We start from the raw sequence: 20495 nt of genomic DNA, 5'->3' as shown, positions 1-20495 counted from the left end.
AATATTAGCGACAACTAATAACCGAAAGCTATTCCAGGTTGTTATCGATGCAAGTGATAAAAGTGTCGGTGCTGTACTCTTACAAGAAAACAACAAGAAGATAAAAAGCCTCATCAATTGTTTCTCAGGAAGCTTAACATTCATCAACAGGAATATTTGACAGATGGGAAAGAGACCGTGAGTTTGGTATTAGCGTTACAACATTTGTCAGTATTGTATCTGAGACAGCCATACAAATTGATCATAATCCATTCATTTTTTTTGAGAAATTTAAGGACAAACATTGTAGACAGGTTTTCGGGGCATGTCTCCATGAGAAAGTCTCTACATTATTTTACAGGACATTCTGACTCTCCACCAATCTCTCTCATGTTGTTAGATTCCACATTAAAAATATAATTTAGCCACATGACAAATCAAACTTACTCTTTCTTCACTGCTTTCTTTTGTATAGAATTAAGAATTGTCATTTTCTTTAACGTTAGCGTGCAATTGATCAATAACCACAAATGAAAAACAAACTAAAATGGTGTCTGTGTCTATAATTTATTGCTAGACTTAAAAAAAACCCAGAAGCCTCACAATGCTGCATTTCAAGCCTTGATCAGCTAATTGAATGAAACAAGATTATACTCCACTCAGTCATGATTGTGATGAATGGCAGAGCAGGTTCGAAAGATTGCATTGACACCTCCTGCTCCTCTTTTCAACGGTTACAAACCGGCTTAAATACGCAAGAAAGCTGAAGATTCAGAATTATAAGCCTTCATCAGATGATTTAGGCAAACATTAGATTTTTTAGTCAGCATATAAAGTTAGTCCATATGATCTCCGGTATTATTGCTTGAGGCTGAAATTGCAGTTCATTAGAAGCTTTCCCATCACTGAGATGAATCTGGTTGTTTGATTTATCCAGACAATTTTGAACAAAAGTATTTTAAATGTTGTGATTATTCTGTCTCTGATTCCACGTCTGCCTTTGAATAGAATTAGGTGGTTGTGGATATTTACACAGCAGCTTCAATGTTACTTTTCTCTGTATCCTCAGGCGTCTCCGATTCAGTTGTTGTCAGTTACCAACACTCAATGACAATCAGCCATTCTAATTGAAGCGAAATTGCTGGAGAAGCTCAATAGATCACAGGACTCAAAAACATTAACTCTGCTTTCCCGCCACATATGCTGCAAAACCTGCTGAGATTCACGAGCAGTTTCATTTTTGATTCAGATTTCCAGCATCTGCAATTTTGTTTTATTTTAGCCTTTCTGAAATTCTGTCAAGCTTCATCTCATCCAAGTCTCAACTACATTTTTTTTACCATGAACTGGACATCAACTTCCTCTTCATTTTACCTCAGCCAGGCCCCTGCCGCTGTGAAATTTAAACAGGGGATTTATGATAATTGGCCCCACTCATGAGTTTGCTACCCTTTCACTGTTTGTGACTAATGATGACTTTTGTATTACCTTTTAAAGTTAGCTGCCAGTACACCAGAACTGCAAAAGGAGGAAGAAGAACACCTATACAATGTCTTCGCCATAAATGGATACCCTGCAATTTCATCAACAGATGCCTAAGGGAATGGCAACAGAACGAGGACATGTCAGAACCCAAAGGACTAGCCACACTACCATACTTCAAGAGCATTTCCGAACTGACAGCCAAAATACTGCGACCACTAGGACTCATAATAGCACACAAACCAACAGCCACACTCAGTCAACAAATCACCAGGACAAAGGACCCGATACCCAGCATGAGTAAAACAAATGTAATGTACAAAATCCCATGCAAGGACTGCACAAAACACGACATAGGACAAACAGGAAGACAGCTAACGATCTGCATCCATGAACACCAACTAGCCACGAAACAACACGACCAGTTATCGTTAGTATCCACACACGCAGTGGACAAGCAACATGCGTTCGACTGGGACAACACTACTATTATAGGTCAAGCCAAACAGAGAACAGCCAGGGAATTCCTAGAGGCTTGGCACTCATCCACAGATTCAATCAATAAGCACATTGACCTGGACCCTATATACTGACCACTGCAGCGGACAGCTGGAACTGACAACCGGAAGCTGCAGATTCAAACCACTCCAAATGCCGGAGGAAAGATCACAGAAGCGCTTCACAGGAGGTTCCCGCGCGCTGAGGATGTCACCTAGACAGGGAACGAAACGTCTGCACCAGAAATTCCAAGCTCGACGAACAGAACCACAACATAGAAATGGGATATCAAGTTCTTGAATGTATTCATAATCAGAGTTTTGAAACTTCAATAACAAAATGCAAGCAACCTTACAATGAAGTGTCTTTGATGTCCTCTCCTCATACAATATTTTTTACCAAAATTTTGAAACCCTAATTCTAATGCAGATAACAGAGAGACAGTAATGCAAATGCTCTTGCCTGGAGTGGTGCTCCCTGCGCTGCTGTGTGATGTTTCCTGAAAGTACCTAGAAAGTAATTTCCTTTCTATTTTTGTCTACTCTGAATGAAGCAAAACATTAATCACATATTGTTTTCAAACTTACTTTTTTCGTGATAGATTTTGGAGTGTACAGTGTTCCATCAACCTGGTACTTTGGACTATCAGGCGATCTGCAAATAGCCAGAAAAGTGCTATTCAGTCATTTTAAGCGTACATCCACATCCACAATAAAATCGTCATAATAAACCTGAAAAATTGAGTAAGTATTTCAAGAAATTGACAGCAAGTTTTGTAAAACGAGTTCAAGACACAATTACAGTAAGTGATGATTTACTACCCAAAACCCTCATTGGTTGTTTGCAAGACAAGATAATGAGGCTGGGGTGTGGTAGCAAAGAAAGGGAGACACGATGCTTTATTACTTTATACTTGTTGCAACGTCTCAAAATATCTCAACTAAAGAGCTGCAGGCCCAAATGGAGACAGGGCAACCAATTTTTTCAATGTCTCCAATGAGGACCTTTGGTACTGTCTCGACATACAGGGCTGAATTTTCCATATCAACTGGCTCTTGTCAAGATTCTTATTGGTCAGGCCAAGTGGAGGGGAGTTCAGGAGCAAAGCCCAATTACTTTCTGCACCATTATGTTGTCTTGTCAGTGGTGGGCAAATGAAGGCACCAATTGAGAGACATATCATGTTTGTCCGTGTTGTGAGCAGTAGAACCCCTCAACTCCCACAGTGGGCTTTGGCCTGAAAATCCCTTTAGTGCAGGCTCAGCAATACCCACCACTAATGGCAGCAAAGTAAAGGTTACTGGTCTGCCTTCACTCTGTTATTGCTGTTAGCTCCTGGGATCATGCCATTTCAATAATGGTGTGTGACCAGGCAACAACTTCTGTATTAACTACTGTCAGTACCAAGCCACCCTTGGCACTGGCAACCATCGCGTTATAATCCAGCTCTCGGTTCACCAGCAGGGCTTCACCAGAATTCATAAAATTATGACTGCAGAAGTCTTGTCCAAGAAATGACACCATCTTCCAACTTCTGGATGTAATACATATTTTGTGGGTTAAGCTTAATGTGGTAACTAGGGCATGCTATATGTTTCCTTGATGCGGAAGGAAGTATCTACATAACTTTACAGGAACTGCTTGTTCTCCAGTAATTGCCTTGGAGAATATAATAACAAATGAAGCATGAATTACACAAAACATCAAACATATTTTCTACTTATTGCAAACAATCCTGGAGAACTATATTTTCCATATCCCTTGCAGTTTGGATTGTCAACCTTGCCATGACGGTACCTGGTCAGGCAAGATTAATTAAGTCCTCACGTAAGCATTTGCCGACAGCTAGTATTGACTGCCAGCTGCTTGAATGGCTGAAGATTCTGGATTCAGCTTGAGTTCAGCTGCTTTTGTTAAACTTCTTCCAATCCAGATGGATACTGCAATCAATACTGATTTTATTCTTGAACATCTTTCACAGGTTTGATGGACACTAGAGCTGGTAATAAGTGTGAGAATGTGATGGGACACAAAATTCAAGCAATTTTGAATTCAAGCTTCCTTGATGTCCTCTCCTAAAACTGTCTGTTTAGAAAAAAACTCTCTGACCCAAAGTACAATGTAGATAATGGAGAGGCAGTATGTGATTGCTCTGGTCGGGAATGGTAATCTCTGCAATGCTGTATGGTGTTTTCATGAGGGGTCTGTACGTTATCGTACCGCAACTGTCTTCCCACCAGCAACTTACTTTCACTTTCTAGTATTCTGAATGAAGCAAAATCATGGGAACATATCGTATCAAACATAGTTTTTTCGAGACCGCCTGAGATTTGGAAGGCACGGTTTTCCATCTCCATCGCCATTTAGGCTGTCAGGTTTACCAGGCTTGCAACTGAACAGGCAGGTTTAGCCACTAAAATCCGCATGCGCCTGCATATACAATTGTGGGCCAGCTGCTGGAATGGCTGAAGGATCTGGATTCAGTATTGCAGCGCTTATTCAGCTGCTTTTTAAAAAAACTGCTCACACGACAGAAGGATGACTGCATGACTTGGTGATTTTTTTGTCAAACTTGCATAAACTGGGTAGCAAGAAGTCAGAGCACAGGGGCGGCACGGTGGCACAGTGGTTAGCATTGCTGCCTCACAGCGCCAGAGACCTGGGTTCAATTCCCGACTCAGGCGACTGACTGCGTGGAGTTTACACGTTCTCCCCGTGTCTGCGTGGGTTTCCTCTGGGTGCTCCGGTTTCCTCCCACAGTCACAAAGATGTGGAGGTTAGGTGAATTGGTCATGCTAAATTGCCCATAGTGTTAGGTAAAGGGGTAAATGTTGGGGAATGGGTGGGTTAAGCTTCGGCGGGTCGGTGTGGACTTGTTGGGCTGAAGGGCCTGTTTCCACACTGTAAGTAATCTAATAAGTAATCTAATCTAATAAGGCAGAGAAAATCGGGGAGATGGAATTTATCCTTGCAGTATAGGCCAGAGAGGTCACTGGGAGGTAAAACGTTGAGGACTGTACTGATGAAGGGGAAACATTTCGCTGAAGAGATTTGGATGTTTTAAAGCAATGGTTTTTCCAGCAAATCTGTTTTTCTTTCAGATTTACAGCATTTGCAGTTCTTCCGGATTTTATTTTGATGCTTTCTGTTGTTATAGTAAAATAAGAGCTTCAATCTGTAGGAACAAAGCAAGCATTAGTGATGCAAATTTGGTGCGATTGCTGTGGTCTGGTCTGCAAAGGTGTTTGTTGCACTGCTGTCACATGCTTTCAAGAAGAAGCCCCTGAAGAACCGAAACAACAGCTCTCTAGCAATATCCTTTCACGTCTTTGCATTCTTAATCAACGACCATTCATACTCAAACTGGAGCAAACTTATTTTCTGTAACTGTTCCTGGAGAAATTTAAATTTCCTGGTTCTTCACAGTATATGCAGCTGAAATTAGTCATGAAAGAAGATACTTTAAGTTAGGTCTTGTATGCACAATTGCCTTATGGCTGGTACAAAATTGCTGATGCTCAGGGATTCAGTTTTATATTCTTTGATCAACTGTATTTATTAAGTAGATCAACTTCCAGAGGTAGTGGGACAATGGAAAACAGTAGTTTTTTTCTTTAAAACTTTCAAAAGGGATTTGATAGACACTACAGGCAGAATGAGAGGAGCAGAGGAGGTAGGAACCCAGTCGTTCAATACATTTATTCTTTCTTCAGAGTTCAGCTATGTAAATGTTCGACTCCAAATTGAGATCAGAATATTGAATGGACAAGCAATTTTCGACTGGCCACTTTTGAAGGTTTTGTGTTGATGCAACTATTTTTAAGCAAACAAAATCTCGAATCTCTCAGAAATATGCAAGCATTATAGACATATTAAAGCAATTTTGTTAATATGACTGCTGTCGGCTGATATTTGTTGCATTACTGTGGCATGTACTCATACAGAAGCCCCTCCATAGAAATTCCGGGAAGAAGTACTAATTTTCTTTCAAATTGTTGTGTTCTAGATAAAATTTAATTAAGTCACACATTGGGCGAAAATTTTCCTTGTGATCACTGCATTCAATACTGGAATCTCTTCTGCCTTGAGAGTGTCACAGTTTCCATATCTGCAATTGGTGTTACAGCACAAATTAAGTGATTTCAAATAAACGCTTGAAAAATTCAACCATTGAAAAAGCTCTGAAGATGGAGGATTTCAGCATTATAAACTTGTTTGTTGAATCTTTACATTGAAATTCCCATTTGGCAGTTTAATCAACCTGCCACATCCCATACAAACAGGGATGAGTTAGATATTCAACATGAGTATGTCTCATTAATTGTAACTTTAATCCGCAATCTTGCCTAGCCTGAAAACCTTTCATCACCCCTCTCTCAACAATAAACTATTTATCTATGCCATTAAAATATTCCATAGCTCTGCTTTAATAACGTGTCAGAGCTTCCACATTTTGAGAATAAACAAATCATCTCGATCTGTTTTAAATGGACAACCATTGACATTTAGACAGTAATCCTTCATTCGCATCTCTTCTGTAAGATGAAACATCTTGTTTCAATGAATTTGCCTCTTTCTCAACGAAACACAAACTGACAAATGTTAGAATATCCGAATTCCCTTTGTATGACAAGTCATTCAGTAGGTATTATTCTCGTAAGCATTCTCCGAACTGCATCCAATATATTTACTTCCTTCCATAAACAGGGTGACCAATAAGAATTAGAGCATTCAAGATACAAGCTCAACAGTGGTCTCTACTTTTGTGTTTAAATTCCCCCATGATAACTGGAAAACATTTATTCGCTTTCCTAAATACGTACTGTACCTGTATGCTAGCACTTTGTGATTTAGGTAATGTTCCACGCTGATACCACTGCATCTCAGAGTTCTGGGATCTCCCTCTATTTAAAAAAAATATTTTCTTCCAGTCAAAATGGACAACTCCACATTTATCTCCGTAAAGCTCTATTTGATAGGTCTTTGACGACTCCCTTTACCCATATTTCTCTGTGTCACCACAATGCCCTCTTTGGTTATTTTGTTTTAACCTTTACTTGTCATGTCAGCTTTATATTCATTCCTTTGTAAGTCATGGACTGTGAGTCAATACTTGGAAAATTTGAGCAGATACAAATTTGATTAAAATGGCGGCTCAAGCTATATGATCCTAACCATTCTGAACTCCAGTTAATTCTCAGTTCCAAACAAACACCAAAGTAAGCGCGAACAGTCATGCATAAAAGGCTGAGCCCCTGAATCTAATTAGAGAATACCAAAATAACAATAGCAGTCTCGTCAGTAACTCTCTCTCTCTCTCTCTCTCTCTCTCACACACACACACACACACACACACACACGCGCCATGAATAACGGAAAATCTTGAAATGTAAGATGTCTGTAAGGCAAATGGATACTATAAACTTCCACTCTACTATGACAACCTTTTAGCAAACTACAATGGTTGACTCAGATCCGTGACCTGTGCATCTTGTTTGATATGAGTTCTGTGGCCGTAAACGGGGCTCCTGGATGGTATGTTGTCTCCCAGGTGCTCAGGACAGGGAAGTCACTGATCGGCTTCAGTGCGTTCTAAAAGGGGAGGATGAACAGCCAGTTCATATATTCACCAACGATATAAGTAGAAAACGAGATGAGCTCCTCAAAGAAGAATTCATGGAGCGAGGAGAGAAGTTAAAGAGGAGTACCTCAAAGGTCGTTGCTTCGGGATTACTACCAGTACCACGTGCTAGGCAGGGTAGAAAAGAAATAATAGACAGGATGAACACATGGCTTGAGAGATGGTGCAGGATGGAGGAACTCAAGTTGTTGGACATTGGGACCAGTTCTGGGGATTGTGGAACTGTTACAAAATGGACGGTTCAAATCTGAACCAGACTGGAACCAATGTCTTTGGGGAAGTCTTTGCTACTGCTGTTGGGAATATTTAAACTCATGTCGCAGGAGAATTGGAACAGGAAGAAAAAAAATAAGAAGGCAGTGATGTGGAGTCTGGAGACTGTAAGAATTATGAAGATGGCGTTCAGAAAAGGAAGTGTCGGCAGAGAGTAGATGTGCGCAAAAACAAAACTGACAGCCTGAAATGCATCTACTTTAATGCAATGAGTATAGTGTGTAAGGCAAATGAACTCAGGGCTTGGATTGCTGCCTGGGAGTATGACATTAATGCCATCACAGAAACTTGGTTGAAGGCAGGGCATGTTGATTGGCAATTAAACGTTCCAGAATATATACTCTTCAGACAGGACAGGGAGGGAAGTAAAAGGGAGGGGTAGAGTTGCATTGCTGGTCAAGGACAATATCATGGCTGTGCTGAAGGAGCACACTATGGTTGTCTTGGGTAGTGAGGCATTATGGGTTGAGCTGAGAAATTAGAAGGGTGCATTTACACTGTTGGGGCTGTATTACAGGCCTCCCAGCAGTGAGCATGTTGTAGAAGAACAAGTAGACAAACAGATTATGGAAAAGTGTAGAGGCAATAGGCTAGTGGTGATGGGAGATTTTAGATTTCCCAAAATTGACTGGGATACACTTAGCGCCAAAACTTTGGATAGGGTAGAATTTGTAAGACGTGTCCTGGAGAGTTTTCTACTGCAGTAGAAAGTTTTTTGACCACAGTTCTGTAAGTTTTAGAATACTCGTGGTTAAAGAAGAGAGTGGTCCTATGGGAAGAGTACAAAACTGAGCCAAGATCAATTAAATCAAAATTAAGCAGAAGCTCAGAAATGTGAAATGGACACAGTTATTTAAAGGGATGTCCACATTTGAGATGTGGGAGGCTTTCAAAGATAGGTTAAAGATAGTCCAGGATCGTCATGCCCCGTTAAACGCAAAGGATAGGAAGTGCAACATTCATGAACCGTGGATGACAGGAGAAATTGTACGACTAGCCAAGAGGAAAAGGGAATCATACATAAGGTCGAGGCAGCTAAGAACCGAACGGGCCCTGGAATAATATCGGAAGAGTAGGACGAGTCTTAAACGATTAATCAAGCGGGCTTAAACGAGTTATGAAATAGCTTTAGCGAGCAGAATTTAGTAGAATCCCAAAGCCTTTTATTCTGATATAAAAAGCAAGAGGGTAACTAGAGAAAGAATTGGTCCACTTAAGGATAACGAAAGAAGGCTGTGTGTCGAACCTGAGCGAATGGGTGAGATTCTGAATGATTACTTCGCATCAGTGTTCACTGAGGAGAGGAACATGATGAATGTTAAGATTAGAGATAGAAGTTTGATTAGTCTGGATCATGTTGAAATAAGTAGCAAAGATATATTAGGTAGGCTAGAGGTTATGAAGTTGGACAAAACCCCAAGACCGTATGGGATCTATACCAGGGTGCTTAATGAGGCGAGAGAGGAAATAGCTGGGGCACTGACAGAATTTCTTTGGGGAATCCTTAAATACAGGTGAAGTGCCGAATGACTGGAGGGGAGCTTATGTTGTTCCCCCGGTACAAGAAGGGTAGTCGGGATATTCTGGGCAACCAAAGATCAGTCAGCCTGACGCCAGTGGAAGAAATGTTGCTGGAGAAGGTACTGAGTGATATGATCTATTTATATTTAAAAAAGAATGGGATATCAGTGATAGGCAAAATGGTTTTGTACAGGGAGATTGTGCCTTACCAACTAAAATGGGTTCTTGGAGGATGTGTTCAAGTTGATAGATGAAGGATGGGCTGTTTATGTCACATACATGGACTTTAGTAAGGCGTTGATAAGGTGCCCCATGGTAGATGAATGGAGAAATTGCAGTCATATGCTGTACAGGGTGTTCGAGCGAGGTGTACGAAGAACTGATTGAGAAACAGGAGACAGAGAGTAATAGCTGAAAGGAGTTTCTCGAAATGGAGAAATGTGACCAGTGGTGTTCCACAGGGGTCAGTGTTTGGGCCACTGTCGTTTGTAATAAATATATAAATGATCTGGAAGAGGGCAGTGTTGGTATGATCAGCAAGTTTGCAAATGACACGAAGATTGGTGGAGTAGCAGAATGTATAGGGACTGTCAGAGCATATAGCAGGATATAGATGGACTGGAGATTTGGGCAGAAAAGTGGCAGATGGTTTTCAATCCAGACAAATGTTTGGTGATTCATGTCGGCAAAACTAATTCTCGAGCGAATTATACAATGAATGGAAGAGCCTTGGGAAAAATTAATGGCAGAGAGATCTGACATTGCAGGTCCATTGTACCTTGAAGGTTGCTGCCCAGTTGGATAGAGTAGTCAAGAAGGCATATGTTTTGCTTGCTTTCATTGGACGGCGTATTGAGTATAAGAGCTGACAAGTCATGCTAACATTGTACAAGATGCAGCCACACTTAGAATACTGTGTACAGTTCTGGTCGCCACATTACCAAAAGGGTAGGGACGCTTTTTAGAGGGTGCAGGGAAGGTTTACAAGGATGTTGCCTGGTATGGAATGTGCTAGATATGAAGAAAGTTTGAGTAGGTTAGGTTTATTTCCAGTAGAAAAAAGAGGATTGAGGGGGGATCTAATTGAGGTTTACAAGATCATGAAGGGTATAGACAGGATGGATAGAGAAAAGCTTTTTGCCAGGGTGAAGGATTCAATAGCGAGTGGTCACGCTTTCGAGGTGAGAGGTGGAACGTTTAAGGGGGAACACGCGGCAAGTACTTCACACAGACGGTGGTGGCCATTTGGAACGCTTTGCCAACAGAGGTGGTAGAGGTAGGCACGATTGATTCTTGAAAATGCATCTGGACAGATGCATGAGAAGGTGGGGAGCAGAGGGATACAAATGCTTAGGAATTGACAGGCAGGTTTAGACAGTTTGTCGATACATTTGTCGATACATTTGTATCGACTCAGGCTTGGAGGGCCGAAGGGTCTGTTCCCGGGCTGTAAATTTTCTTTGTTCTTTTTGTTAACATATACTTTTATTTTCATGTTGTATTTATTAGAAGGTGCGAGGTTGGGAAGTGCTTTTGGCAAAAAGGAACGGAATGTCCTTGGTTACACGTCATGAACAGAATTCATGCAGGGCATCCATTAATCAGAACAAGAAATGAAATGTCAGCCTTCATTAGAAACTGAACCATATGTAGGAGTTGTGGAGTGTTGTTGAGGCAGTATTTGGGCTATTGTGGACAGACTTTCTCTCCTTTACAAATCAGTGATCTCCTTGTCACAGAGGCAGTGCAAAGATGTTTTGTCAGAATAATCACTGGGATGATGGGAACATGACGTGAGTGTGAAGGAAATTGATGTTAAATTTGTAGGAAGGTGAGAGAATAAGTGTTGACTGCATTGAAACTTGAAGATTATGGACGAACACACATTATGTCCAGACAAAGATATTGATGGCATGAGAAATTACATTTTGCCCATGATACATGCTTCTTTTTAGTTTATGTACTTCTGTGAAGTTCCTATGTTGGTTGGGAGAGAGCTTCAGGCTCTGAATGAACTCTCATTGCCTTAATGTGCAGTTGGTGTGTGACCCTGCACTGAAAGTCACATTGTTCACAAATCTGTCTGCAGCTACAATGCCTGACTCCTGAAAAGTCTAGCCGTTTCCAACAGCTTCTGGCCTGCATAGCGAATACCAGTCTGCCTTCTCGGAAATGTCCTCGCTCCGCACCGTCAAAAAAACCCACAATAATGTATCCATTGTGTACCATTAGCAATGGAGCCAGGAGGAATGACATGGAACAGTCTATTTGTGCAGTATCTGCTTCATTGGTTTATCAGAGATATCATCGCCATTTTTCTGTCCAAAGGGATTGAGCTGCTGAATGGCCACCTCCTGATGTCATGGGAGACGCTTAAGGCCCTGGCTGGGCAACCCGTGGTTCCTGTTTAGCAGCTCATGTGTTTGAAGCGGCTCGTTAACTTCCTGTGTAATAGTCAGGAGAGAATGAATGAGGTATCTCTAATCTTATCCAATAGCATTGATTGGCAGATTGACCTCCTCATATTCCTGTGAAGTGAGCTTGAGGTGCTGAATGAGCACCTCTCTTTACTCTGGTAATGCACAGTGTCCAGCAGGACTGTTACATGAATGTGACCAACACTGTAACAGCATACGCCTGAATGCTGTCGGAGTCTTCCAGCACATGGACACACACTTCTTCAGGAGCTGAGGGGGGCACATTGTTCTGAACATTACATGATTTTCAGTCACAATCTCCACATTCTGATGGGTGGAAAGACACTGAGGCACAAATGAGGATCCTCGTGCTGTGGATCTCCCGCAGTGATGTCCCGAAACTGAGGTGGTACATGTCGAAGGACCACAAACATCTTCTTTGTACCTAATCACTCCAACCGGTAGGGAGGTTACCCTTGATTTCCATCAAGTTCCATTTTCTTCATGTTCCTTGATACTATCCTCAGTTAAACACTGCCTTGTTCTCAGGGCCAGTCACTATTACCTGTTTTTTATATATTTTGTTGATGTCAACAGGTCACGGTGTGTGCGTGTGATGCATTTCCTTCACACATAGGTGAGTGACTGTCGGGACATCTCTATTCGACAGAGAAAGGGAAGATAGATCATTGAGAAAGTTGGAAGAAAGGTATAGATGGATGTTTGACACAGCAGGCACTCCAGGAGTTGGGGCAGAGAGCAGATCAGCCATGATCCTATTGAAGGGAAAGGCAGGCTGTAGGAGCAGAATGACCTACTCCTGCTTCTCATGTTCTCGACTACTGTTATTGGAAGGTTCATCATTGTTTATTTTCTCGGCTGTCCTATGAAGGAATGTTGTATTCAAAGGGACTAGAGGATTCTGTAAGCAATTTCTGGGTACAGTATGTAATCATTATTCACTGTGGATCTGAGTCAACAACATGACAAATAAATGGAGATAGGTGAACTTCTGTAAAGAGACAGGAGGGGACTCTTTCACAGTAACACCAACTCTTTTTCCCAAGAACGTTTTTCAATCCACACTAGGAGTAAGTGGTCTCCAACTGCTCGTGAGTTGCAGATTGAGGGGCTGAATGGAATGGGGCGAGGTCGGACTGAGGAACAGGAGTGGGTCCCTGCCCCAGCAGGCACTACAGTTGTCGCTGATCAGAGTCTGGTCTCAGCCCTACGTTCCGATCTGCAGCTCATTATCCTTGAGTCACTTTACCGTCAAATATTTAACTAATACACCTTTGAATAAATGCAAACACACAGGTACCACAAACTCGTGGGGCAGAGAATTCCGACTCAAATGCCATTTGAGAATTTCTCCTTATCACCGTTCCTACCGAGGTTAGAGAGTCATTGCTTCTTATTCTAGTCCCAGACGTCACGATAAATTATCAGTGTAAGCAAGTGTGTGATATAGTAAATGATATCAGACAGGTTTCTTAAATTTGTTAAATACCTAATCTAAAAGCAAAGCAAGGTTACTCGAATTACGATGAATACATAAATGACATACAGTTTGAACATTGACAATATCTACATCAACATTTATTTTTCTATAAATCTGAACATAGAAACATGCACGCAAAGACATTCACACGTACGCGAGCGCACACACACACACGTCTGAAGGCAAACAGAAAAAAATGAAACTTTGCAGAATATTAATTCGAAAGATCTTTGTCCAAATAACAATTAATTTCATCACAAAAGCAAAATTGAGATTGTTTCAATTGTTATTCTGCCTCTGAAGTGATTCTGCCTCACAAAAGCTGCTGGCACTGGGGTATCTCCTGGAACAGTTGGATTTGGCTGAATTCCCTTTGCTGCAGGCATTGCAGAGCTTCCAATGAATCCTCACCCGGAACCCTCAAAGAGTTCTAAAGATGGCTGATTGGTTTTCAGCTCGCATATGTTGCTGTCGAGAAGGAGAAGCAGAGACGGAGCAATGGCCGTTGCTTCTAGGACAGGTTGCATTTGCTCCCTCTCTGATCTGAACCATGGAGTAATGTGACCCAAAACACCAGCCTCGACCGTATAGTGTCTGACTGAATTACTCCATCCCAGTTACCAGCTCCATTTAGGAATAATTTGTAATTTATAATTTGAAGGTATGTTTATATGTGTCTGCATAATGTTTGTGAAATAAATTCGTATCTTCATAGTACCTGTATTAAAATGAGTATGTTGTTTTCTAAAATTAAATACTTTTTTTATTCTCTCATCCCTCAGCTCCGCCCCAATACACTCTCCTCAGGATATTGTATGGTTCAGTATGAACAGCTCTCATTCTCAGGACGGAAGTACTCTGGCCTTGTCGAGGCCATGAGGGGCATAGATGCGGGATCAGCCAAGGTTATTTTCCAAGCTGGGAGGAGTCCAATACAGAGGGCAAAGATTTAAAGTGAGAGGGGAAAATTGAAAAGATACCTGAGTGGTAACCTTTTCACACAGAAGGTAGTGTGTGTCCGGGACAAGTTGGCAGCGAATGTGGTGGAGGCTGGTACAATTCCAACATTTAAGAGGCAATGGATGGGTACGAACGGTTTATAGAGTTATGGGTCTAATGTTGGCAAATGGTTTTAGATCAGATTGGAATATCTGGTCGGTGCAAATGAGCTGGACTGGAGGGTCTGTTTCCGTGCTGTATGACACTGATTCCATCAGGCCTTCATTCTCGCAAGGAGTAAAGTGAAGAATCTGTGAAAAGTTTCAAAAACAATTGCATATTTTGTTCTTTCAATTTCAGGGTTATTTATTACATACAATACATTCGATGTAGTCTCAGCATTGTCACGTACAGATACAGTAAAACATCCCGATTGTTCGAGCCGATTACCTTTGCATGAAACAGCATCATTCAATACACTTCCCTCACCACTTGCTGAATCTGCTGCGAAGTTGATATGGCTCATGTACCGAGACACACACATTCCTCTGGACCAATGCGTTCTGCGATGTTCTCGCCAAAAAAAGCATGTTACTGTTATTTTATCTGTTCAACAGAGCACTAACTTCCCTTAGCCCTGGGAAGAGAGTAAACCTCTTCTGTACTAGCCCATCCACCAGGACTTCTGTGCCCCTGTCGACAAACCATGGAGTAATTGCACCTTATCTGCCATGCCCGGAGTAAACTGGACAGGCAGCTCCAAGCTGATACAACTCAACAGTGTGCCCATTGCCCTTTTAAAGATGGCACCATTTTCAGGGATCATGGAATATCCAGGGGCATCCGGGCAATGCTGAGTACCTCCAGCCATGATGGGTGGGAGAATCAGGCTGGTATTGAATGACAGGGACACCATGGGGTTGGGTGGGAAGTTAATGATTTGAGTTCGATAAGATTGCACCAGGAAACTAGCTCATCCTCTGTCACGCTCAATGAAAATGTCACTGAGACAAATTATTGTAAGGTTCAACCCAATAATTTGAAGACTCTGCTGATCCCAATCCCAGTGACAACGCTGCAGCTGCTTGACCAATGCTCTCCATCACAGGGAAGGAGCTAAACGGCACCTTACACTTGGGGAAAAAAAGGCAGTGAGGAGGAGGTGGTAGAGGTATCAATGGGTGAGCACATTTTGGCAAGTCAACATTATTATATTAGTTTCAAAATAGAGATGGAAAAGGATGAACTGAAAGTTCTAAATTGTTGAAAAGCAAATTCTGACGATATGAATCAAGAATTTTCCAAACTCGATTGTGGCAGATATTCGCAGAGAAGGGGGTCAGTCTAGAAGTGGGAAGCCTTCGAAAATGAGATGTCAGGAGTACAGAGACAGTATGTCCCTGTTAGGGTGAAGAGTTCGGCTAGTACGTGGAAAAAAGTGTGAAGGGTTCGAGAAATTGAGGTTCTGGTCACGGTTAAGAGGGAAGGATAAACAACAGAAATTGAGATTTTTATTTCTTAATTAATTCACGGGATGAGGGCGTCGCTGGCTCGGCAAGCATATCTTACCCATCCCTTATTGCCTAGTGGGCAGTCAACAGTCAACCGCATTGCTTTAGGTCTGGAGTCACATGTAGGCCAGACCAGGTAAGGATGGGGCAGTTTGTTTCCTTAAAGGGTATCAGTGAACCAGATGGATTTTTCAGACAATCGGAATGGTCATCATTAGCCTCTTAATTCCTGATTTAAAGTGAATCATTGGAAGAGTCTGAAGGCAACAAGGAAACACTTAAGAGGGAAATTGGGAGCATAAAAAGAGGACATGTGATAGTTTTGGCAAATACAGTTAAGAAAAATCCAAAGGAATTCAAAAATATGTTAAGGATTAAGAGTAATTGTAGAGAGAATAGGACATCTTAAAGATCAGCATTGCTGCCCATGTGCAGAACGACAGGAAATTGGGGAGGTACTGAACGGATATTTTGTATGAATATCAGTGCAGGAGGATATGGAAGCTAGAGAACTTGGGAAATAGGAAGTGACATCTTGGAAAGTGTCTGTATGACAGAGGAGCTGCTGGAGATCTTAAAACATACAAAGGAGGGAAAATGTCTTGACTTTTATTAGATGTACGCTATACTCTATCAGAAGCTAGGGGAAGTGATCGCTGGGCCCCTTCCTATCATCAATATCCACAGGTTAAGTGCTGGAAGACTGGAGGTTGGCTAACGTGGTGCCATTACTTAAAAGACTTAAGAAGGATAATAAGGAAAAGCCAGTGAGCCTGCCGTCAGTGGTGGGTAAGTTGTTGGAGAGGATTACAAGGCATTGGATTTTCACACTTTTTGATAAGGGATAGTCAACACGGCTTTGTGCAAGCAATGTTGTGTCTCACTGACTTGACTGACATTTTTTGAAGAAGCGACTAGGAAGATGAATTGAGGTAGAGAGGTGTACATTGTCGATATGGACATCAGTAAGGCGTTGAACAACATTGTATATGGTCATCTGTTTAACACGCTTGGTTCATATGAAATACATGGAGAACTAGCCATTTGGATACAAAATTGACTCAAAGAACGGAGACCAAGGGTGGTGGTAGAGGGTTGGAATACCCTGGCAAAGGTTTGTAATGTTCCTCATGCTATGCAGATAGTCCAGTTTATGGAGTAGTCCACCAGCAATGTCTGCACAGCTCTCCATCTTAGCCGTTACCTTACCCCTGTTTATGGTGTCTGGGCTGGTTCTGTGAAGCAGATTCAGAATTTGAGGCAATGGACCATTCCAGCTGACCTGGCAATGTCTTTATTCAATGTGTGAATTCTTGTGATTGGGCCCACTTTTGTCTCACTTATCCAGTTATTCCAATCCCCACATCTCCTTATCCACATTTTCACCAAATTATCAGTTAATTAATTATTTGTCTTTTTTTTCTGTATCTTTCTCTGGCCTTGGCTTTTGACTCCCTCCTGTGTCGAGTGCTGGCAGAGTGGAGCTCAGACACAGTGAAATTGTTTGTGTCAGGCTGTTGTTCACTTCTCAATGTGTCCCATGTGGTGCTCCATGGACAGGGGTGTTCCAGGAGATTTGGCTCGCGTGTTTGAAACTTGGTATGCGCTGCCCGCGGAACGTCTGTTTGTCTCTCTGAGTTGATTGTGCGGTGAGTAACAAGAGGAAGACACTTGAGTACAATTGTAAAAGACCAGGCATCTACCTTGTAACTGAGGGGCTTGTGACTGACTCCTGTTATTGAAAGGTTAGTGGAGCTGCTGGGGATGGTTTGCAGGAGGTTGTGCTGTGAGATGCCTCAGACATTCAGGGAGACGTGAGGATTTGGTGACCCGACTCTGGATGGAGCATGGGGACAGTAGTTACAGCATCTGGGTCTGTAACATGAACAACAAATGGAGCAGAGGCTGCAAAGAGGGAAGCTCTGAAACCACGGAGTGAATGTGTGTGGGGAATGTGATCAGCCATATCTGTCTGTATCTCAGCCTGGACAAGTAAACAATCTCTTTCTCCCCTTTACATACACTGATGCACACTCTCCCTATTCGTCCCTCACACATTCACACTCCCCCCTCACGTTCCACACAAGCACTCCATTCCGCCAAAAACGCATGCACACACAGCCTCTCCCTCCCACACTCACACGCACACTCCACCTCCCTCTCTCTCACGGAAAAGCAGTGTCTCTCTCTCTCCCGTTCACACGGACACGCCCCTCTCTCACGCATACGCACACGTGCCACTCCGACTTTGTAAATAAAACCAGTCTGACTCCTGGTCAAGATACAGACAGTGTCCAAACAAGGCCTCACGTTTACAATACATTGGCTGACCGCAAGTGTTACTTCATTTCCATCGATAGTACCTGAAGGTATCTCCAGTCAGTGACTTGAAATATATTCTGCAATTTGCATATTAATCCATCAAACTCGCACCTCCATTCTAACTGATTAATTACTTAAGAGCCATCTGATGTGTTTGGACTATTCACGTGCATGAGTTGTACAACCCTTCGATATATCTCTTACACCTGCTGTGTTTAAGGTCTTCCTCTCTCTTACACATGATGAAGGAGCAGCACAATGAAACCTTGTGTTTACAAATAAACCCATTGGACTCTAACCTGTTGTCATTTGATTTTTGACCTTGTCCAACCCAGTCCAAAACCAACGGATCCATATCATGTCTTTTACTGGTGAGCTAATCCTCTCCCCTAGCAAGTAAATTGTTCCTAATCCCATGTGTTTTTGTCTTGCATATTAATCTTTTGCGATGCACGTTATGCACTGATGTCTGGAAGCCCAGAAATAATGCATCTATAGGATCCCCATTATCCACCTTGCTTGTTACGTTTTTTTTTAAAGAGAATTAGTCAAATCATTAAAACATGATTTATCCTTCATAAAACAATGTTGACTGTACTGGATTGTGGATTGGCTTTGGAAATTTCCCATTATTAATTCCTTCATAACGTTTTCTAACATTTTGCCTTGAATCCCAATAGTTTGTTTCAATACTTCTCACACTCTAGAGATTTTATGATTTACGCCTTCATTGCAGAAACTAGTTGAGGGAATAATCTCTGAGTTAATTTCAATATCCTTTCCTCAGGGAAGAGATTAAACCTGTGTACAGTATTCCAGATGTGATCTCACCAAGATCCGGTACAACAGCAGCAACACTCTACCAGCCTGCTGTAAGGTTCCCACACAGGTTAGAGCAGGCTCAGCTGTCTGGGAGAATATACAGCCCTTCACCATTTCACCAGCATGACACTTGAGAGAAACAGGTAAGATGTGGTGAGATAATTTAAATGATGAGATATGCCTCGCCAAACATCTCGCCTGAATCTATCATTAACCTCCCCAGAGCCCACGTCACTTAGATTCGACAGAATCTGTTAAGATCACTCTTAGAAACAGCAAGGAGAAGCAAATATTCATGAGAGTTATGTATCATAGTGAAAGCTGCAATACAAATGTAAATATGTCATGAAACAGGAAATTAGACATACAGTGGGTACTGCAGTAATAATGGACAGCATGAAGGCATATCTAACCAGTGTTTACCCAAGTGAATGTTAATTTTGAATGGGTCTGAGATGGGTTGCTTTAGTAAAATGTTGAGCACCGAGCTGTTGATCAGATAATTTTGGAGTTGGTGCTGTGTGATCAAAAGAGCAAATCGAAGACTTTGCTGTAAAGTAGCTTTTGGGAATAGTGATCTTAATATATTGAATTTCATGACATCTGAATACAAAAAAAAAGTTTTTTTTCTCTTATATTTCGGGCCATTAAGATATGAGAATAAAGTTGGCTTTAGTGAATTTGAAAAGTACATTAAATGAATTCATGAAAGACACCAATGTCTGCTTTTTACAGAAACAATGTAAGGTCTACTTTATACACATATTCCTCCAAGGCACAAATCGCAAAAGCAGAAGGTGACTCAATGATGGTGAACAAAAGAAGTTAAGAATTGCATCTGGTGATGAAAGTGCCTTAGAAAAGAGTCATATATTGTGGATTCATTGAAAGTTTGGACGCAACGAAGGAAGACTGATAAACCGATAAATAAATTAAAAAGGGAACAAGAATGCAAACCATCCAGAAACAAAAAGACCGATGAAAAACTGCCATGAATATTTGAGAGGACAACTGAAGCAAGGCCAAATGTGGCACAGTGCATGTGTGGACAGGATAATTTATTGTGGAGAACAGAAAACAATGTCAGGGAAACTAAACAGTTACTTTTTGTCTGTCTTCATGGTGGAATGTCCAGAAAATCTCCCAGAAATACCAAGTGACCATGGAACTTGTGTAACTCAAGACTAAAATCATTCATATCAGTGACGAGGTAGCATTTGAAAACATAACTGTATTGATAAGTCTGACAGACCAAACATACTTCATACCAGAATTTCAGAGAAAGCAGAAAGGGACATAATAGTTGCATTGCAAATAACTGTATTTTTTTTCCGTATTCAGTTTGGAAGATTATAAATGCATTCCCAGGATTTACAAAGTGAAGAAGTGGGGGAATGGTGAACTACAGACCAGTTAACGTATTGTTCAGAGTGGGGAATCTATCGGAATTTATTGTAAAGAATGTAACATTGGACACTTGGAATGTTATAGAAGACGTCTAGAGAATGACACTAGATTTCTTAAGTGGAAGGCAACATTTGCAAAAATTTTGCTTGAAGATGTTGCTTGTCGATATAATCTATAGAGAA

This window comes from Chiloscyllium punctatum, chromosome 24 (assembly GCF_047496795.1).
Source record: "Chiloscyllium punctatum isolate Juve2018m chromosome 24, sChiPun1.3, whole genome shotgun sequence".
Classification (NCBI taxonomy): Eukaryota; Metazoa; Chordata; class Chondrichthyes; order Orectolobiformes; family Hemiscylliidae; genus Chiloscyllium; species Chiloscyllium punctatum.
This window is presented reverse-complemented; position numbering follows the sequence as displayed.